Source organism: Athene cunicularia (assembly GCF_003259725.1).
Source record: "Athene cunicularia isolate RWA chromosome 1 unlocalized genomic scaffold, athCun1 chr1_part2, whole genome shotgun sequence".
In the NCBI taxonomy this organism is placed as follows: Eukaryota; Metazoa; Chordata; class Aves; order Strigiformes; family Strigidae; genus Athene; species Athene cunicularia.
The window spans coordinates 70,787,257-70,809,510 of NW_020799092.1; positions in this window are offsets into that span (position 1 = coordinate 70,787,257).

Sequence of the window (22,254 nt, forward strand, 5' to 3'; positions counted from 1 at the left end):
AGGAGGCCTGTGTGGATGAACAAGGAGCTCCTAGACAAACTCAAACACAAAAAGGAAGCCTACAGAGAGTGGAAGCAAGGATGGGTAGCCTGGGAGGAATACATGGGGATAAGGACAGGAAGGCAGAAGCCCTGATAGAATTAAATCTGACCAGGGTTATCAAGGGCAACAACAAAAGCTTCTATTGGTACATTGATGATAAAAGGAAGACTAGGGAAAATGTGGACCCTCTCTGGAAGGAAATGGGAGACCTGGTTACCTGGAATATGGAGAAGGTACTCAATGACTTTTTTACCTCAGTCTTCACTGGCAAGTGCTCCAGCCACACCACCCAAGATGCAGAAGGCAAAGGTAGGGAGTGAGAGAAGGAAGAACCCCCCACTGTAGGAGAAGATCAGGTTCAAGACCATCTAAGGAACCTGAAGGTGCACAAGTCCATGGGACTTAATGAGGGAAGTGGTGGACGAAATGACTAAACCACTATCCATCATAATTGAGAAGTTGTGGCAGTCTGGTAAAGTTCCTGCTTACTAGTAAAGGGAAAATATAAGTCCATTTTTAAAAAAGGAAAAAGGGAAGACCGAGAGAACTACAGGCCAGTCAGTCGCATCTCAGTGCTTGGCAAGATCATGGATCGGATCCTCCCAGAAACAATACCAGGTCACATGGATAATAAGGAGATGATTGGTGACAGCCAAATGGCTTCACCAAGGGCATATTCTGCCTGACAAACTTTGTGGCCTTCGGCAATAGGGTTACAGCATTGGTGGATAAAGGAAGACCAACTGCCATCATCTACTTGGACTTGTGCAAAGCATTTGACATTGTCCAACATGACATCCTGTCTCTAAATTGGAGAGATGTGGATTTGATGGATGGGCCACTTGGTGGAGAAGGAATTGGCTGGATGGTCGCACTCAAAGAGTTGTGGTCAATGACTTAATGTCCAAGTGGAGAGCAGTGATGCGTTGTGTTCCTCAGGGGTTTGTATTAGGACCAGTAGTGTTTAACATCTTTGTTAACAACATGGACAGTGGGATTGAGTAATGATTGAGTAATGCACCAAGCTGTGTGGTGCAGTCAACATGCTGGAGGGCAGGGATGCCATCCAGAGGGACCTTGACAGGCTGGAGATGTGGGCCCGTGCAAACTTCATGGAGTTCATCAAGGCCAAGTACAAGGTTCTGCACATGGTTCAGGGGAATCCCATGGACAAATACAGGCTGGGCAATGAGTGGACTGAGAGCAGCCTTGTGGATAAGGACTTGGGGGTATTAGTGGATAGAAAACTGACTGTGAGCCAGCAATGGGCACTTATAGCCCATAAAGACAACTGTATCCTGTGCTGCATCAAAAGAAGTGTGACCAGCAGGTTAATGGAGGTGATTCTGCACTTCTACTCTGCTCTCATGAAACTCCACCTACAGTGCTGTGTCCAGCTCTAGGGCCCCAATATAAGAAGAACTGGGGCCTGCTCACATGGTACCACTGGAGGCCACGAAGATGCTCAGGGAGCTGGAGCAGCTCCCCTATGAGGACAGGCTGAGAGTTGGGGTTGTTCAGCCTGGAGAAGAGAAGGCTCTGGGGAGACCTTAGAGCGGCCTTCCAGTACTTAAAGGGGCTACAGGAAAGATGGGGAGGGACCCTTTATCAGGGACTGTAGTGACAGGACAGGGGATAACAGTTTTAAACTGAAAGAGAGTAGGTTTAGATTAGATATAAGGAAAAAATTCTTTACTGTGAGGGTGGTGAGGCACTGGCACAGGTTGCCCAGAGCAGCTGTGGCTGCCCCCTCCCTGGCAGTGTTCAAGGCCAGGTTGGACGGGGCTGTGAGCAACCTGGGCTAGGGGAAGGTGTCCCTGCCCATGGCAGGGGAGTGGAACTAGGTGATCTTTAAGGTCCCTTCCAACCCAAAACATTCTATGGTTCTTTGATATATTTTCTTAAGGATGAGAAACAACTGGTTTGATAGTACAAAAGGACCCCTGGATTTCAATGGTTCCAGCATTCATTGGTCAAAAGCGTCAACCATCTTATGCTGTTGTAGAAAGGGCAAACATTGTACTAGGAGGACATCATTAGACATACCTCCTTTCAGTCCATTCAGCTCAGGTAAATTGTCTCAAATGGATTACTGTGATCAGCATCAGTCAATATCTGATACAGTACATTAATCCCTCAGGGACGCAAAAGAGTAGGTTTTCCTCCCTACCAAATAAGTATGTGCACCCCAAGGGCCAGGCTCTAATTTCAAACTTAAAGACTTTAAAAGCTTCAAAGTTAAGGTGGCTCAGAGAGCAGCCCTTAGGAAAGCCATGTTTTGAAAATTTTGTATTTATTTCATAACTGCAACTGTAAAGTGTTGTGCCAGTCTCTTCTGGCTGGCAGAAAGTGTAACTAGTATATGTCCATACATCAAGAGAGACGTTAACCACTGGACAGAGTCCACATGGCAGCAATAACAATAAACAGAAGGATGGGAGGGGGGACCCCAAACCAACAATCAATCAGGATAGTTTAGTCTGAAAATAAGATGACTAATGAAAAGACAGAACATGAAAACAGTCTTCAATTACTGCTGCTGCCAAGAGTAAGAAAGTAATGTTTGCTAGAGATTATTAGCAAATGATAGACCCAACATCTAAGAATGATTAATATGAGATGAGATTACTAAAGAGCTCACTTGAAAATTTTGTCTGATGCAAGCCAAAAAGCATGGTGTAGCTGTTTCTGAATTGGTTTTGTTCCTGTCTGCCAGATAGTCTTTGAATGTTTGAGACAGCTTCAGGATTTTTTGGTTTTGTGGTTTTTTTTCTATTTTTTTTTTTTTTTTTTCATGACTAGGAAAGCTCTCACACAACATCACTGAGGCTGTAAGAGTGATATAAGAACTTCACACTAACTTTTAGGAATGTCCAGTAAAGATTACCAAAAATTCAGTCATTACTTTTCCACAGTTCAGTAAAAGCTGTATTTTATTTCTTAGTCAAAATGTCACAACATTTATAAAACAGAGTTAGAAAAAGCTTGACTATTTTCTTCACATCTTTGACAGATTTCTACCATGATTCATGTTTTATTTGTGCTTAGAACCTTCAAATGACATTTGAAGTCCAAAAACTGTATGATGGAAGGAGGATTATCAAGTGGAATATATAAAGGGAATTTATATAGTATTGAAGACATTAGAAAAAAAAATCTTTATGCAAATCAAACAACAGGATAAGGAGATAACCTTTTAAACAGATACTGTTCTACATGTTTTTAAAAATATTCTATTAATTTATTGAGACTATTAGGGAAAAGAATCAAAGTAATTTAAAGCAAGTGTTAATTTTTAAATTTAAATAAACATTTCATGCAGCTTTTACACAATTTGCAGAACTGTTGATTGTTTACAAACAGGTTATGATAAAATGGTCTGGATGGGGAATGACAGAATAGTTGAATTTGGCAGGGACCTCCAGATATCCTCCCATCCAACTCCCCTGCTCAAAGCAGGGTCACCTAGAGCAGGTTGCTCTGGGTCATGTCCAGCTTTATGATATCTCCAAGAATGGTGATTCCAGAGGCTGGGCTACCCATGTCAAGCCTTCATCCACCCCAATGTTTTAAACAACAAAACCAACAACAACAAAGTTATTTCTTATGTATGAATGGATTTTCCTACATTTTAATTTGTGCTTGTTGTCTCTTGCCCTCTCACTGAGTAGAGTCCAAGTCTTTACCCCTTCATCAGATATTTATACACACAGATAACAGACTGCTGATCCCCCTCTATCAGTAAATTTCCACTGAGAAAAGGATAAATTCCTGGTTTTAAGTGGGATATTATGGAAATCAATTCCAGTCAATGCATGAAGTCAGGGCCAGCACTTAGCTTGTTCCATCTATACTAAAGAATCAAAGTACATGAGAGGCACACTACAGTAAAAATAAAGCCCTTTTTAGGTCCCAGAATACAAGAAAAGTACAACTGGTATAAACATGCAGTTCATTCAGTCTGGTAATTGGAGGTGGTTGGGAATATGATACATTGCAACAGTGCTGTAGATGGGTGCATGGGAACACAGGAAATTCAGTAAGGACACTTCTGCTAATCTCAAACACTTGTCTTCGTGAAATTAGTGGCAAGTTCCCACTAACATCACTTGGGATGAAAATTTGGATTTAAGCCAGGCATTTGGGAATAATGAACAGTATTAGGGAAAGTTCAGATGTTGTAAGAGTCTGAACTTCAGAGTAATGTCCTTCTGTTCTTACATCTTTGCTCCAAAGGAGTCTGCTCTGCTGAATCCACTTGGAAGTGGACTGGTACCCAACTTGTTTCTCCTCTTTCGTTAATGTCAGGATTTTTATGGGTTTGCCCTCCAAATATCCCATAGCTCACCTTCCTTCCTTCACTTTGTAGAAGACTTCCCACCCTGCCAGCAGTTTATCAGCCTCCTGCAATATATGTGTATGAGGGGCCAGGATTTCCTTTTGAAGAGTAATGACAGTTGTGAATTTCAGTTTAACGTCTGCTAAGTCTGTCTACAGTACATGTCCAGCCTGATCTTTCAGGACAATGGATTTGACGATGAATAGGTTTTCCAAGGTTTAATAAAAATCCTGCTTCTAATAACCTAAATTACCTGGAGGCACTGAGGCTGACAAACTGAGTTTAGGTTGAGACTTTGTCTTGATTTGCTAACATCCTTCGCCTGTGGTCAGGTTGTTAATTCTGACCATCCTGACTCTTAACTTAAAGCTACCCCAGGAAAACCTGTCATTATGCTCAGAGGCAGAAAACTGAGAAACGCTCTGGAAAAACTTTCATGATGTTATTTTAAAGCTATTATCAAAGACAAACCAGATACTGCAGATTACCTGCAGCAGAGGTTTTAAGCTGAAGCTCTTTGCTGCCCTCTGTAGATACAAGCAAAAACTGAAAACTCGGGACACTGACAATTGAATTGCATTTGCTTTCTAACTTTTAGACCCTAAAGGGTGTGCAATATTACATTGTTTTCAGTACCTTAAATAATCTCAAACACTAGATTTCACTCTCCCCTTGCCAAAAAACACATTTACCTAGGTCTAGTTGTTTAAGACTGATACTGAGGTCAGAGAGAAGAGCATCAACTCTGTGTGCAGTGAGCTGTAGAAGGTGAGAAGTCCATGAACAAATGCAAACTTTAGATCTTCTCTCTCTTAGTTTTGTTCTATCATTCAGCATTTCAGTATTAAAACGAGTGTTTTGGAAAAGACAAAGGAAGAAGAGAAGTTTGCATGAAATAAATGATGGTTGTAAAGTTATCCTGAAAATATTCCTCTCCATATATACCTTTGACCTTTTTACTTTAATCCTAGTGTGGAAACCAACTCCCTTCATTGCCTTGGGCAAATAAAATATTTACTGTATCATTGGGGTGTTGTGGGATTATCATTTGTAAGGCACTTTGAAGCTGGAAAGTGCTAGTATTTTTATTATTACACATGAAAGGCACGTTGAAGTAAATATTCAAAACTACTCATCTGAAAATTTAACATAAAAGTCTGAAATCTTGTAGGAATAAGCACTTCATGCACAGCTTTTCATTTTCCACTCTTTGTGAAAACTGCCAAGGAAAGAGCAACTTTTCTACAACACAAAACTGGATACAAACAACTACTGAAGGCATCAAATGGTGACTTAAAACACTTTTTCCTTCCTTTTCCCTAAAATCACACACAGTTCCTGAACAGAAAAAAAAACAAAACCAAACCAAAACAAAACAAAAACACAAAAAAAACAAACCACACCCAAAACCCCTCACATACTTCTAAACACACTTGCCATAGGAAATACTATCATAGTAAGTATTAGTGAATATTTAACTTCACCACAATTTACTGACACATAGAAATACGAAGTGGACATAGAAGGACTAACCGATATGAGAGACAGCATGTGATCTGCTTTCTGTTCCCAAATCAGGAGCAATCATCCTTGGCAGCCTTGACCGTGTTACCTCAGGATCTGTAATTCCACCTCCCACTGCTAATGTGAGAGTCACAGCAGAATATTTCTAGAGATGCTACACAGCGTACAGCAGAACAACAGGATGCTCCTCTTTACATCAGCTGATAGGGCTGGGGTGAGGACAAGCCCCAACAGGCACAAAGGCACTACTTTGCTGAGTTTAAAAGTAAAGTACTTTTGCTACTTGTAGATTCTGTGTATTAATTGTAAACAGGCAGCAATTGTTGCAATAAAATCCTACAATTTAATCCCTATTTCGGAAAAAATAAGGCATACAATTAGTCACACTCTGACTCAGTAGAGGACCTAAAATCCCTGAGAATATGAGGAAGCAAGAAGGAAATTTTCCATTAACACCATGTTCTAACATTGTCATAGGAGTGAAAATTTTATTGGAAAATATAGAAATGTCTTTCTGAAACTGTATTTTTCAATAAGGTTTAAAAGACTGTTTATGATCTATAATGCAGATGAATTGCTATTATAAAATAGCCTCATACAATTATTATTTTTGTCTTAATAAAATCCTTCAACCTTACTCAAAGCCTGTTTGATTTATTTTTTCTTCCAAGCCAAAATATTTCAACCTCAACAAACAAGGATGGTTTATTTCCCCTTTAAATATCAAACATACTTATACAAAATACTTCATTTTCTCAAAATGGAATTTTATAGTACATAATATCTCCAACAGAACTTCCAGTCAGATATAACAATAATATGAAGAGTGAAAATACAGCACAATAAAAACAACTGAGAATCGCTTATAACAGAGTAAAAGCTGCTGCCTAACAGAGCTGTCCACCATTATGACCTTAACACAGCTACTTAAGCAGCAAGCAGCTAGCGCCTTCATTCGTGTTAAAACAAGCAAAGGTTTTTAAAGGACAGTTAATCCAAGATGTTCACCACTTACATGAATCAGCAGCATGGTTTATCTTTAACTGCTTTGTCAAAACACAGCCTCCTGCCATTACAATTTTTTTTTTTTCTTCTTTACCGGGTCTGTAGAAGAGTATGTTCTTAAGCTGAAAGTGTTTTTAACAGAAGGTAATGTGGAAGAGCAAAACATGACTAGAAGAAATGCTTAAGTAGAAAATTCAATGACATTTCTAGTATACCCCTCCTAGCCAGGGAAGATGATACCCAAAATATGCTTTTTTTCCAGTGGGTCTTTTTTAGTTGGAGATTTTGCATTTATTCTCACACAAGACATTCTTCTGGATTTCCAGCTTTTACAAGTCATTGCCAAGTCTTATCACCAAGAGTCCACATTGTGACTCTTCTGGACTATGTTATGTACAGTGTGACTCACACAATCTTAAAAATTACAGTTAAATTGATTCACCTACCTAAGTCAATGCTATAGCTTGAAAAATGTGAATTCCTTCCTCAATAAGGGTATTGACAGCGGTAGGAATACACAAGTAAAGAAGACAATAACAGGCAGCTAGCTCTTTGTTTTCAATATTCAAACTCTTCCTGGTTTTAGTATAGAATAAGACAGGGTGAGCATCTCAGCCTTGCTCCCACCTCTCCTGCTACTCAATAGGGACACAAGAATAGTCATTTCCTCATCCCTGTCTACACAGATGGCTACATTTCCTGGTCTGGCAAGCCAAATAAAATACCCAGACAAAGGATTACCTTGCCAATGATGGTTTATTTTGGCAGTTTTGTTTTTTGGGTTGGTTATTTTTTTTACATGCTATCTCAGACATTACAAGTTTCCAACTCATACTCTTGATTCCACATACATGAAGAAGATAAAGAACTCTCTGGTCAATGGACATAAGCAAGTGTTTTTAGGGAGGCTAATCCAAATGACATTGAAACTGCCTGTAGCTCTAGCATTCCTTATTTAGTGCGCCAAATACTGCTAATATAGTAAAGTTTCAGCCACAGGTAACTAAGCTTTTTTAATACAGAGCAGGCCATGGGGCTAAATATTATTTTTAAAGTATTTCACTTGCACAAATTCAGTCTGATGGTACTGACAAATATAACAAACTGAGTTTGGACATGCTCTTACCCTGTCAGATGGATGTTCTTCTGACAACAGCGCTTTTAATGATAATTAACTGCTTTCTGTACTCACCCACTGTTCCCCAGCCATCACCCGTGACCAGATGAAGAAGAAAGAAGGAGGAACTGTCTGAATGTAGAGCATGTGCACTCTGAAGGTGGTGAGAACAAATGGCTATTAAAACTATTTCTGGAACAACAGTTCTTTATCAAGAATACATCAGACTCTTGTAGCCTTCTGCAAAGCACCAGGAAAACAGCACCATAGCCACAAAGTGCAAACGCACAGAGCACTGACATTTTTCATAGGGCACATGTACCCTTAGTGAGATGGGCACATGTTAGAATTGCTTAGTGCTCCACTGAAAAATGAGGATGATTTTGGGAAAGGCTTACTTTTATTACTTGACACTTGGAATTTAATTTGGTTTCTGACGGACAGAATTTCCTAATTCTTAACTTCATGCAAGTCTATTGCTATGATACATGCTCTTAAAACTTAATCCAATGCACGAGACTGAATTCTGCATAATTCAGCGGACTTTTCCTCAGACTGCCTTTACTTTGAACCGTGTTGCTCCTGGCAGTTGTACAGAAAAACACAAAGAGTTTTCTGCCCCTTCTCACCAGTGGGCTAATTACTCACTGCACATACCACAGGGCTCAGCCCTCTTTACAAACCTATCTCAAATAGAGTAGTTACACAATCCCTCTATTATAAATATTTTAAGAGGATAAATTTACACATTGAATGTGTAAAAGATACCTTATAAAAGACATTTTCCTTAAGAAATATTCTTGCTACCACTGAGGCAGTGTAGTCATAGTGCTAATTAACACAATTCACTCACTGCTGTCTACAAGATTAAAATATCAAACGCTCCTACGAAAGACTTAACAGAGACTCAATGTACAATAGTTTTTCTAAACCTCTGGAATGCCACTGAACAAGAATGTAAGTTTGAAGGGAAACTACAATTAGAGCTTTCTAAAACTGTATCTTAACAACGTCATACTGTTGTATGATGCCTCATGCTCACTGCTTTTCCACAAAAAAAAGCGCTGTAAGAAATGGGTAGAGACTTTTAAAGGAGATTTCTCACACCCTGCAAAAAGAGCTGTACCAGTCCATAGGATGCTTTTCAGTCCTGGATTTGATCTTACTTTGAAACCAACATAGGAGTACTTATCATTATGAAACTGTATACTCGCAGAGACACACAGAGAAATCTAATTTCTAAAATTCTTGTGGGAATCAGATAAACCAGTCTGAATTGAAAATACAATCTTTCAGACTTTCATTTTCTATTAATTTCAAGCTTCTCAAGGCTGATTACTCAAACAACAAAAGGAAATGGAAAAGTGGTTTTTCTTGCTTTAATTTTATAACGTTTCCAGGGGAAAATACTCAATTTCTCCTGCAATTTTTTTAATACTTTTTTTTAGAAAATAAAAATAATTATAGTAATGTAAAGCTCCCTCTGAAAAAAAAAAAAAACCCTCAGAAAAGACAGTGTTTAGATCCTTAGAATATACCTAGCACAATCATGGAATACATTATGAGGTAAGATTTAACAGGACACTTTAAAACTCCTTATCACAATGGTAAAATATGGTTAGCTGCATCTGCAATGATTTGGTGAATAGACATTATTAGCCACTAATGAAAAGTTTAATAGACCACTTGAAATACCTGGAAATTTCAGTCATCAGATACCAGTTAGTCAAGGATGCAGCCCATTAAAAAAGGCCAGATTTACTTCTCCAGCAGCACTTCTCCATTCACCCTAATGTAGCCCACCAGGCTGTGTTTGCAGATGATGTTACACTACCGTCTCTGCTGATCTGGAGTCATTCTTATTCCAAACTTATTTCCAGAAAGGCAGACACTCCACAGTGCCCACAGTGATAGCTGGAGAAGCAGGTACTGCCCTTCATCAGGGGGTAGGTTTTCCAAAGCAGAGGCAGCTAGCCCAGCACAGTCAGTACTGCTCAATTTTCACTCCTGATCCTCACGCCAATCTGGATCTAAGCTCTGGGCTTCTTTCAGTGGTGTTCTCTGCCTGTTCAAAGCTGTCCCTACTCTTCCTGCCTGACTCCACTTGCTACATGGATGTTTTGTTTGACTGACCCTTGGTTCTACCTCATTCAGCAAATCTTTCTGATCCCTGCTTCCTCATTATCCTGGGTGCATGCCCAAAGCCTAAACCTTAGGTTTGACTGTAAATAGACCAATCACTAGCGTTTCACTGGCTAAGAGTACTTGGCTGGAAAAACCTCCAGTATGTAACAAGAGCACTAATAATCTCTGTTTATAAAGAATTTTAAAACAGTTAAATCCAGCTTGATGCAATGGCATACTTTTGACTTTGGAAGCACTAGCAAAGTTGTGACTGCTAGGAGAGAACTATGGAACATTTCTCTTGAAACAGACTATACCTAAGGAGAGCTGGCTTTAAAGGAACTGACCCTTGAAATGTTCCTTCCCAACAGAAGTTTCAGTAGAGAACAACCAGAACAGTAGTTTCCTCTATTTTTCAAAAAGATGGCTCTGCTTTTTTAGGACTACATGACAGTGGGGTAGTTTTAGACGTGAAGGAATGCCAGTGGTTTAGAAACTTCCTGGTCTTTCTCTGGCAGCTGTAAGACAAAATAAGAAAAATTATCTCCTTCTTGTGCATATGTCATATAATTCACCCAGAGGGATATAGCAATCCCTAAGCATTTCCTAAGCCTTATTATTTGTGCTCTCAGTGTTATTTCCAATGTTTCCCTGGAGAGAATTAAAGAAGATAATCCCAAACTATTTTTGGACCCAATTCTCTGAAATTTTGAGCCTTCACTAGCCATTGAAGCCTGCTTTTTACATCTGCTCCCGCTGGCGTCAGTAATTACAGAAGATTCACATGGACAATCATCATGATCTTACAGGCTGCCCCTATCACCCATACTCATGCTGCCATGATGTAAACCCTATTTCTTAGACATTTATTTACTTGAACTGTCTTCTCAAGTGAGTGAAGTCATTAAGATCTGAAATTGCAGTGCAGTCCTCTAATCAGTAAAATCCAGCAGATGCTTTTAAAATTTAATTTTTAAAGCAACTATTCCTTTCAAAAATAACTCCAAACCAAGGCTTCATCTAAAAAGCACACACTGGGCATCACTTTACCTATCGCATGCACGCCACAGGGCTGTGTTAATTGTTATAGAGCTACCTACAGGCCCTCTCACCGATTGATACATTACAGACTCTGATTCTCAAAGACCAAAAAGGCATCAGCAAAGTCCCTTATAAAAACTGTGGTTTGGGAGATCAGTATGAGCTAGAATCCCTTGATACTTGCATTTGCCAGTGCAGGTGATTTTAGGCTAAAAAATGTTCTAAGAAATCACTGTCATTACAAATGCAAATAAAATTATGCACCTGTATACAAAGATCAGAAAGATGGTGTAAGTTATTAGGAATGGACTTTAAAATTGATTACAGCAAATGCTCAGAAAATAACATTGTGGCATTGACTTCTATGAGGGAATCAACAGAATATTTGGCACAGTAAAATATCTTCTCTAATTTAAATTTTATGTTGCGGCTTCAAAACCAATTAGACTAAGTTACAGTCTGATGATTTACCGAATTATCCTTTCTAAAACAAAAGTAGTTTTTTACTAACAGAGGCAAAGCAGAACTGCAGCTATAGCATTTATTTTCATTCTTATAGTATTGTAGATCTAGGGCCCAACCTCAGTAAAAGCATTTAAGAATATTTATACATTCACAGACAGGAGAAGCCCTACCAAATCACCACTTCCACATAATGGCTTTTCCATTGACTTTCATTTGGCTCCATTGACCTGAGTAAACCTAATGGGTGCACTCGTGTGTGATTAGTAACATACATGCTTAAGTTTTTGGCACCCTGCTACAAATACCCCTAAATAAAAACAAACATATGCTCATAATTCCCAGGGGAACAAAACAGCAGTGCCAGAACATCAGCATATAGTGGAAATAAGCCAATAGAGGTCAGCAGTACATAACAGAAAGATCCTTTTAACAGCAGCCATGTCAACTACACTTGACTGATATTTGGTGGGAATTTTTATGCCAAAAAAAAGAAGCATTTTTTCATAAAGTGTTTTCCCATTTAGAAAAAAAAAAATCAGTAATCACTCACAATACACATAGCACAGCTTCAAAGTTTTGCTAACTATTTTGCTAAACTCTTGTTCTGTGTCATTCCTTGGATGTAGACCATGTAGAGGGTTAAATTTCTAGTTACATATCTGAGAATTTCACTGCAAGGGCGCTTAGACTGGAATAAATGTATAGTAACTCAGACACCCCAGAGTTTCATCTCCTTTACTTTATGAAGCAAAGTTTTCAACCAGATAAATTTAGTTTTTACTTCTTCAATAAATGGTATGTATTTATCTATACTTCTTATTATACCAGCATCATAAATTAGATTATTTTATATTTAAAATTCAACACATATTTATCCTCCATCTCAATCTCCATCAGGCACGACTGCTTCTTGCAGATAAGGTCTTGAATATACACTTGAACTCCGATTTACACAGATTTAGAGATTTTTTTTTTTTTTTAAATTTTGAAATCACTTTAAGGAAAAACATATTTTTAAAATAATCAGAGATTGTTACAAACAACAAGCATTGTCGTTTAATTCAATTGTAATGTCTATTTATGTTCTAGAAAGAACAAAATTTGGATAGACAATTCCCTTCTAATGGATATCTACTTGAGAATTATTACATTCTAGATGTCCAAACAAGTGGCTGCCTGCAGTCTGGCAATCACGGATTACAGTTAACTAAAAGAGTATTAAGTTTGGAAAATAACAAAGGCAGCATGAAAAGCAACAGCTTAAAACAAAACCTTTAAAAAAGGCACAGAACTAATTACTTTTTTCAGCGGGCAAGATTGTTAAAAACTAATTTGCCACCTGCTGTCATAGAACAAGTCTTGATCATCTTGGTAATGAAGTAGTCAGATATTTGACTGCACAAGTTAGAACATATTTTAACTTGATGAGGGATAAGACTACACAATGAAGCAACTGCAGAGGGAAAGCTTACTGCTTCCTTATTTATTAAATTCACATTCCTTGTACCTACTAATGTTCTGAAAATAAAACAGGGTGCATTTATTAAAAAGCAGGATCCAAGAGATATTGTAACACATTTTTTCATATTTTTTTTTTCCTTTTAAAACAATGGATTTTCTTAGTCTTTCCTCAGTATAACAGCTTATATTTAATTTTAGAATAATGAAATCCGACAGGTATCATCAGATGCCCTTACATGTATTACACCCAGTGGTCTCCTGAATGAACACCAGCTTCCACAGAAACAATGGCTGATGTTTCCAAAGTGGCCAAGGGAATTAATGAAAGGAATTCCATCAATTTTGGTCCACTTGCTCTAGGGGGCTTCAAAATTCAAACATTTCTGTCTTTAACTTTCAGAGTGCAAAGACGTAGTTGAAACGATTACCGTCATGCTGTGTGTGCATTCCTCTCATCTCCACGGATTTAATTCAGTAATAAAACAGCTCTGCAGCTTGTGGCCTAAGGTAAACTACAAACCTGACAGTGGACTCTGAATCAAGATCAAAGTGACATTAGGCCTCGATCATTAATGCTTTCCTTCCATTTTGCATAAAATGTACCGCCACAGCTGAGGCGCAAGGATCACTTCTAGGTTGATTCTCCCCAGCTCAGAATGACAGGATGGGCTTTACTCTCATATTTTATGTACCTGTAACTTCATTGACCTCATGCTTAATTTACCTTATCTTCAGATTAGAATCAGAGCCACGAAATACAGTCTTTCCATAATGGACCTATAATGACAGTCATTTTGGAATACATTAATAATTATGAACTGAAACCTGCAGCCCTTATCCAGATGAAAACTTGCACTAACTTTGGTGATCTATTTCACTAGTGGTTATAGCTAAGTAAAAATTGAGTGTTATAGTACAAAACTTTTCATTTTTAATTTATATATATAAGCAAAAGAATTCAACTGTATATAAAACCTCCAAACTTTTTCATAAACAAACATCATTTGCTTATTAGTAGGAGTCCTGGTTTTCTGTGCTTACAGTTCTAAGTACCACAGCCATTTAGTCTAGGCTATATTAATTCAAATAGGTGCTAAAAATAATGATATTCAGTTATAACAATGAATTTGAACTAGATAGCTATTCTCTAGCTCTAGCATTTAAAGTATATTAGTCCTTATTTCTCTCAGATCTGGAGAAGAACTTAATTTGCTTGGGAGGAAAATAAAATAAATAAGAAAAAACAAACTAAAACTTTCCCTGGTAGCCAGCAGATTAAAGTTTTTTGGGTTTTGTTGATTGGTTTGTTTTTTCCAGAAAATTTTTCACTGCCTATTGTTCAATTTTGTCAATCAGTAGGGAAGTGACATTTAAAAATATATTTTTTTTTCAGAGTGTTTAATTTATCTAATTGTTTTATTGGTTATGATAACTTTGAGGTAGTGGTTTATTTATGAGGTACAGTCTCCTCATACTTTATTACATGTCTAAAGTATTTAAAGATGAAAGTAATTTCTCACAACTCAAAAATGGAAGATGTTCTAGGCAAAAAGCAATTGTTTAAGGCAGTTTCATTCCTGAAACCAAGTATATGATTATTAAAGGAATCTGCATCAGTATTTATATAACAGATGCAGTAATATGTACTGGATTTTGACTATGGCATTTCAGTTCAGCTTCCCCGATGATTTTGCATTAGGAAGGTATATTTACTGACCAAAACATTTGAAAAGCAGAAATACAGTGTATTTGGTTTTTTAAGAGTTCAGACCCAAGTTTTATGTTTCCTCAAATAAATACACTTTCAGTGATATTACAGTGCTTCAGTAAAACATTCCTCCATGTGAAATCTGTAACCAAACAGTTCATACCGGCATAGACCTGGCATCACCTGGCTTTGTTTAAAATAAACCTTATAAACGCCCTTTGGGAATATTCTCATAGACAGTTAGAACATACGTAAGCAGTTAGTGACCAACAAAACAAGTTTTATATCACATTGTTAGTACACCCAGAACTCTATTTTTTGTTTTATTAATAAAATTTATTTATTAAAACTATTGTAATGAACTGCAAACATCTTCATATTAAAAAAGAAGCAACAGAACATCCCAAGTCATTATTTGGTTACAAATTACATCATGTAAACTCTGTTTCTCATTGTCTGCATTTTCTTCCCTGTAATATAGTGAGAGAAAGTGATTCAATATTGTGGAGGAAAAAAAAATGATGTAAGTTTGGTATCAGGATTTTTTAAAAGTTAAGGAAGAGGCAAATTTTATAACTTGACAAAAGCTGTTGGGAAGTTACACAGACAGCTCGACAGGTTGGTTTTGTTTGCAATTAATTTTCTGTAACTGTCCTTAAAGCTTGCACCAAAAGCAACCTTAATGTTTCACATTTAAAACATATTACAAACATCATAGTATATGCTCCCGACCTCACAGGTCTTCACTGAAATATTTTTTTTACTAGAAGTCACTGTCAAATATTCATGTTAAGTGTATATGTTTCTGTGTGTGTATATATATATATATATATATATATGTATCTATTTCCATACATCATGGTGTCTTTGTAATAAATGTTCATACACACTGACTAATCACAGGAAAGAAACTCTGATTTAGTTTTGCCAAAACAATTATTTCTTAGACATACTGTGACCTACTTCAATGTTTACTTTGGAAGTTTCATGGAATAAATCTATAATCTATTCAGGTCTTCTTCCATTTTAACACATTCAATGAAAGCCAGCGTTTTCCAAAAGAAACAAAAAGCTGGGATTTCCAATATGGACAGCTACCTGAACTACCCAAATCAGTAACTTACTTTTACAAATAAACAGGGCCGCATGTTTTCAAACAAAATATATTTTAAAAAAAAAAAAAAAAAAATTATAACCTGTCTTACTCTCTTGTATTTTTCAATGGCCGAATTTAAGGACATTAATTACATTAAAACTTCTGCCGAGAGTTTATTAAAAAAAAAAAAAAAAAAAAAAAAAGAAAAAAATGTACTGCACAATCAGAAAGCATTAAAGAACAGTCTCAAATGAGAAAACAAGTTTAGAAAGACCTAATAAGAAGAGCTTCATTGCAAAATTTCTCAGAAGACACAAGTTTGTCTTGTCCTGTGCTAATATTTTATATTCAAATGCATTCAGATAACTTTCAGCCTCATTTCTTCCTTTTTCTACCATCACAAACTGCAAGCTGTACTTAAAAATCCTTCTCATTTCTTGCATGTAAGTCAGCCACCTCCTTTCAGTTATCCCTTATTTCTCTCTCAAACATCCATCCCCACTCACCCACCAGGTCCTCCAACAGGCTCAGAAAATTCAAAAGCTCATCAGCAGTATCCCAGAGGGCTAAGGTCTGCATCACAAACTAACCTGAGTGTACTGTCGCTCTTAGTCTCAGGGAGAACCAGTTGGAACTCTTAAACAAGCACGCTATCAAAGCGCAACAAGATGCTGTGGTTAGAAAATGTAGATCAGGATGCTGTTTGATGCTGCTGAGGGTAAAGTTCAAGGGATTGACTGAATTTAGCGAAAGGAAGATTGTGTGCAGCCATTGTCTAGTAGAACGACTGGTCTGATATGGTGGGATGTCCCACCAAGTGTCCAAGTCCACTTCTCGTAATGCAGTCCACAACACACATGACTGACTTAACAACTATGGAATAATTGTTATTAGTTTGCTAGAGACACCTCTATGGAAGCATAATGACTTTGAAACATCAAATATATCACAAATTCTGGAAAAAATGTGTGTTAGTGGAGAAATGAGAATTGGATGAGGGAGGTTTAGGGAACCTAGGGATGAGGGAACTGAACTCCAGTTATCATACTGGTGGCCACTGGCCTTCAGGCCAGATCTACAAAAACTAGAGATTCTAAACCCATTTATGTATGTATACCTGTTGCACCTCGCACTTCTGAACCCATCTGCTGAAGAGGAATAAACTCCTCTTCCAGCCCTGGCAGAGAGGATCTCTCTTTTAGCAGTGAAGACCTGCCATGTGACTCCAGTTCACGAGCTGAGCCATGGAGTGTTACTGGACCCAAGAATCCACCATCACCTCAGAGAAGGGTGCTGGATTTACACCACTAAGAGCACATGTGTTTATATGGCTTGGGTCTCTGCAAAACAGACACTCATGGAGCATAGCAAATACAAGGCCTGAGAAACATAATTTATTTCCTTCTTTTCCAATCCTACAAATATATTACAAGTAATAAAAAACAGTATTATTTTGCTTACATTTCTTTCTCTTCCCCCTACACTGCCACAGCATTGTTTTTCAGACACCTACTGGAGGGTATATCCACATTCAGATTTTATGGAATACCATAATCTCAAAGGTGAATTAATCCTAATGGAGTAGAAAGATCTACATAATCCTTGCCTGCAGAGCAGCATAATTTATAACAAAGAAAAATTCTACTGTAGTTTTTCTTCTTGATGTGTTATAGTCTAACTTCAAATTTCTTGAATTCCCGAAGGGATTTTGTTTTTACCATAACTTCTTGTTTTGGTTTTACCATAGTTACTTGTTTTAACTTTGGCTATATTTTTCCTTAACATTTACTCCAGTATGTCATACTCTGTTTGAGAGGACTAATTGGTTCATTCCCTTAGGGGAAAAGCAAAAAGCAAGCAAATACTATATTTGCACATAACATGCACATATGTTTGCTTTAAAGCAAAAATAAATAGTCTTTACATCCTCTAAATATTAAAACCACAAAGTCTTTGCCCTGGTGAATATACTGTTAATTGTTTTAGATTTATGGCATTATTATGCCATAGTCTAATAGTGTTTCTTACCAACCAAGGAAGAAAGCTTAGTTACACTAAGTAAATAATATTAACTACTGCAAGGAAAGAAAATGCTGTTGTGTTTAAGGCAGTGGACTAAGATTAATAAGGTCTTAAATTCCAGATTCTGTCACAGTCCTCCTATGTGACATTGGAAAAAATATATCTTCATGCCCTGCCTTTAACTCCCTTCTATAAAACAGAAGAGTAAGAACTATAAAACTATTTGGCAGAACAACATTCTGGTTTTGTGCTGAATCACTGCCTGGTATAATGGGGCCATAATTTTGGTTAGCTCTTATCTGCCATACTATAATAATTAATAAATGATAGTAATCTATGTCTTCATGAATAAAAATATCTGGATGAACACCAAAGGGCTTCGCTGCATTATTTAAGAAACTGAGTTAAAAGAGCGTCATGTTAATATCAAGAAATGCAAAAAGCAGAAGCATGAGTACCAGGCCCAAGGATGAGGGAAGGCAGCGCCGAGAACCATTTACCACAAACGCTGAGAATTTCGGTCAGGTCACTAAGACATCTGTGTCCCTTCCCGCTGTCATTGCTGGCTGTGAGGCAGGGTTTTGCCATGCAATGAGTGCACTGCCAAGGAGCGTATGCACACATGTACTCTCTCAGTTAACTATTACTGGACTCCATCAAACCTTGCAGTCCCACCAGCATCTCTGGGGCTGCAGCTGCAATTCATCTGGACAGTTCTGCACAGGCTGGCGGCCAGCCTTGAACTGCAATCCATACCACTCGGTGTTTCCTCCATTTCCTGCACCATTTCTAAGCAGTTTTTACTAAACCCAACACCCTTATTCCTCAGAGGCATACTTAAGAATATGAAATATTATATTCAAATGCACTGATCACATGAAGGTGTTGTCTATAGGCACCACATAGGATCAGTGTGTGGTGCAGTTGTTTTTGGTTTTAATGTGAAGGTGGAAAATCTAATCAAACAAAATTGCTCTTGTACAAAATCCTGGGCAAGCTTTGCATCTGTTTTACCCTCCATAAAATTGTAGATCAATCACTGTACATGTTTTCAATATTAATATTTCCTTATGGATTTAATTTTCCCAAGTAAAATTGTACCCAAACGCTGTCACATATAAGATACCACATCTGCTGTGGAGGAAAAAGACTGATAGCCATTTTATTTTCTTCCTATGTGATTTATTAGTCTCACACAATATGGGGGGAGAAAAGACTGTAATGGATTTGAGTGCCACAGATTATATTTGTTAAGTAATTTTTCAAAAGTCCTTAAATACTCACAAGAGTTCATAAAAGCTTCAGAAAAGACAATAAAACTCCAAAGTATTAAAAGGAGTAAGAGAACTAGGAGTGGAACTAATACAGAGCAATTAATTAATTGTTCTGCATTTTTTTTTTTGCTGTTCCTGCTAGCAGAAGCCCCAACAGTAGCCAGGATGAGAACAGTAATTAATCTTTTTTATCATCCGAGATCAGCATGATTACTGGGCACACCTTTTAAGTGGAAATCTAGTCTGACATCCTGCTCTTAATTATTCACAGTCATGATCAAAGTTTATGATAAAAACAGGAAAAAAGAATCTTTGTGTAATACAGATTTCCAAACTTCTACACAGTAAAGGTACAAAACCCAAAGACCATCAGCAAGACTTTGTGTAAAGTCAGCCAAAAGCAGGAAGGAAGTAAAAGTTACATCTGCCAGTATTCAAGGAACTCTGAAGGAACAAGACTCATTGAATGATGCTTCTAGACATGCAGCAAGTATCAAACATCTCTCTTATGCATTGCAGAAAGTGATAAACTAAACTGAAAACATTTGGGAACACAGTTCACCAAGATACATTTGACATAACTCTACATTTTGAGTCATTTTTAAAGTCAGGTGGTTTGACAGGCCATCACATAATTCATAAGTGAATCATAAGTAAGTATTTTTTTCAATTCACTCACTGAAAAACATAAACTCTCATTTACTAGTTGTGTCATTTATTTGGATGATTGCATCATTGATCTTGACAATTGTAAATTAATTTTCAAAATGAACATAAAGAAAGCTATCACAGAGAATGCTTGATGGTGTATTTTCTAAGATGATCATAGCTGCATCATGGCAGCCTTGGCTAGTGCTTAAAGGAGTGGAGTTCAATGAAATTTCAAACTAATTCAAATTAGGCCACTAACTTCTCAAAAGCCATTAACTATTCAACAACTTGTGAATACCTCCACAGTCCTCTCCAAGTTTTCTTCTAGGAATAGAAACATAATTTTATGCTGAATAAGAAGTAAGCAAGCCAGGTTTATGCAAAATAACTGAAATATAAGCAGTTTAAGACAACCCTAAGAGGTGTTGCCTTAGATTTTTTGATTTACTTGTCATGGTATACAGCTTATAATATGAAGTAATAAATGTGAAACAGAAAACTGAAAGCTTGATTCTGCAACTTATTAATGTGATTTAAATAAAATGACTTGCAAAAATCAGCAAGTGGAAAAGTCTGGGTAAGCTCTCTTGTTAAATACTCAACTTTATGATGTCATATGACCAAGTAGAGACTGGTCAATGTCAAAACTGTACACGCGATTAGTGAACTTATTTCTTACCAGAAACTGATAGACAGGTGACTAAGTTTCAATAAATTCACTTCTAAATTATGACTATCTTAGTAATATGGGTCTGAATTTGAATGTAGCACTGACTGACCACCCTGTCCTGACAGTTGTCCACTCCTGAAATTCTGTGCTCATTTCTATCATTTAAATATAATTAAAAAAAAAAATAAATCTATTATGTCCCAACTATTACAGAGTTCTCCACAATTCACAATACCCGAAGGAAATTAAAAAACAAAAAGCAGGGAAAATCCAGAAACACAACACTACCTCACCTCCCTAAAAATGTGGTAACAAGAATTAATGAAAACTACAGTTCGTGTATAACAAGTGAAAATTAGAACTTGCTATACTGACCAAGAAATAACACAAAATTAGTTTTCCAGACAATCTCGGATGATTTGTACAATACTAGACAGAGAAAGTAAGATCAGAAAAATAGGCTGGCTTTGTTAAAAGTCATGAATACAAAATTATACATTTGGCTTCTCATAATGCCATCTTTTGAATAAGTATTAATAATAATATCAGACACTATACCATACAAGTCTTAGCAAAAAGATTTTAAATAAAAGTGAAGCCAAGGGTAAAGAACGAATCTTTATAGTTATTAGGAAACATTATCTGGAAACCATTCTTAACGGTGCTATTAAGGGGTGCTCTGGTATGGTACAGCAATACACTTTCCCACTCATCTAGAATATATATGGAAGCATTTGTACTTCAGCAGTGCAAAGATGCCCTACTTAGAATTGAAAACCCACTGCGATAGGTAATAAGTGTACAAAGTGAAAGATGTTAGGCTGGCAAAATGTGCATTTTGTTCCAAATCAGCTCTTTAACCCCACAGTAAAAGACAAGAGAGAAGGAAAGGCAGAGGAAAACAACAAATGACACTATAGTTCTGCAGTTAACCCTTCTACAGGGCACTGTAGTTATTCCAAATACATGATGATTTGAAACAAATTGGGGCATCATGATCCTGTACTTTAATTTTGAAGGCATGAATGTGTCAGCAAAGGAAGTGGTAACAGATAGGTTGATAGAGCAAAGAAATAAATGTAGCAAGCCCAGATGAAAAATGGTAACGTACATGAGAGTACTGAAATGCTTCAGGTTGACTCTCTGTTCATTCTGTGACAGAATAAGTACAAGGACAACTCTACCTGTCTCCTTCTGAAATTATCAGCCATTCTCCCTTGCTTTCCGATGGCTGCTTGGCCTGTAGTTCATGGTCCTTAGTTTAAGTCAAACAGCTGACTTCGCAGAATCAATAAAATAAACCAGGGTGCACATTCATCCCTCTATGAGGACAGCTCACTCTGTTCTCTCTGCTTCCAACAATGTTTAGATGGCTTTATAAGGAAACGAAATGAATTGTTTATGATGGAGCTGGGAGCGTGCGGCCAGTGCTGGTTTGTAATGGGGTTAGATCTAATCAGCCAAGGCTGTGACAGACACCTCTCCCCAGCATACTTAAGAGAGTCACCATTATCCTTTCTAATTGCTCGGGTAGTCGTCAGTAGACCACTCATTGGGAAGGTGAGTGGATTTTACATTTTCTAGTGAACTAACAGAAAAAAGAAAGTTGAAAGTGAAGTACTGTATTTAAGCTGCATTTAGGTTAAATCCTTTAAAATTTAATCACCATTTCAAAAAATTCTCATATCGATTCACAAAGACATGTGAATTTCATG